Here is a 1,277-nt window from a genome sequence, read left to right on the forward strand (position 1 = left end):
TATATAGCTCTGGCTGTCCTGGAACTCACTTTGTAGACCAGGCTGGCCTCGAACTCAGAAATCCGCCTGCCTCTGCCTCCTGAGTGCTGGGATTAAAGACATGTGCCACCACTGCCCGGCTTCCCTTTAAGTTTATAAAATTGTGGGGACTTTGGTTTTTTTTTTTTTCCCAAGGTTTATTTGTTTATTAGACACCATGTAGGTGTCTAGTAGGCTAAAAGTTGTTTTAAAAAATAAATGAAAAAGGAAACTGGGGCTAGGGTGTCCTCTGCTTGGCAGAGGGCTTGCCTAGCATATGCCTGATCTTTGGTTTGCTCCTCTTCATGCCAGAACCCACAGATAGCATATGCTGGGTAGTTTTCATCCATTTGACACAAACAAGTGTCATCTGGGAAGAGGGAACCTTAACTGAGGAGTTGCCACTCATTACATCGGGCCATTGTTTTTAGTTGATTAATGGATCATGGGAGGGCTCAGCCCACTGTGGGTGGCCCCACCCCATAGGCAGGTGATCTTTGATCCTATAAGAAAGGAAGCTGAGGGGCTGGAGAGATGGCTCAGCAGTTAAGAGCACTCACTGACTGCTCTTCCAGACTTCCTGAGGTCAAATCCCAGCAACCACATGGTGGCTCACAACCATCCATAATGAGACCTGAAGACCTCTTCTGGTGTGTCTGAAGACAGCTATAGTGTACTTAAATATAAACAAATAAATCTAAAAAAAAAAAAAAAAGGAAGCTGAGCAAGCCAATAAGTAGCAGTTTTCCATGGTGAGAACATTGTAGCACATTGCTGAAATCCCAAGGGCTCTGGAATGACTGCTTTGGAAACACCTTCTAGTCCTGACTGTTTTGTGTCAGAATATATACCCTCAGCCTCCACCCCAGCCCCAATGGCTTTGGCAACACTTTTAGGACTCTCCAAGACCCTAACTATGGGCCAGACATATTAGCCAGAAAAACTGATGTTCTATAAGCTAAAACATAAAACTAAAATAAGAGAAAGTCTAAATCAGAAATAATTGACATAGCCTGGCATGATGGCGCACACCTCCTTTAATCTTAGCACTCAGGAGGCAGAAGCAGGTGGAACTCTGTGCATTCAAGGCCAGCCTGATCTACAAAGTGAGTTCCAGGATAGCCAAGGCTACATAGAGAAACCCTGCCTTAAAAAATGAGAGAGACGCCGGGCGTGGTGGCGCACGCCTTTAATCCCAGCACTCGGGAGGCAGAGGCAGGCGGATTTCTGAGTTCGAGGCCAGCCTGGTCTACAAAGTG

This window comes from Mus pahari, chromosome 14 (assembly GCF_900095145.1).
Source record: "Mus pahari chromosome 14, PAHARI_EIJ_v1.1, whole genome shotgun sequence".
Taxonomy (NCBI): Eukaryota; Metazoa; Chordata; class Mammalia; order Rodentia; family Muridae; genus Mus; species Mus pahari.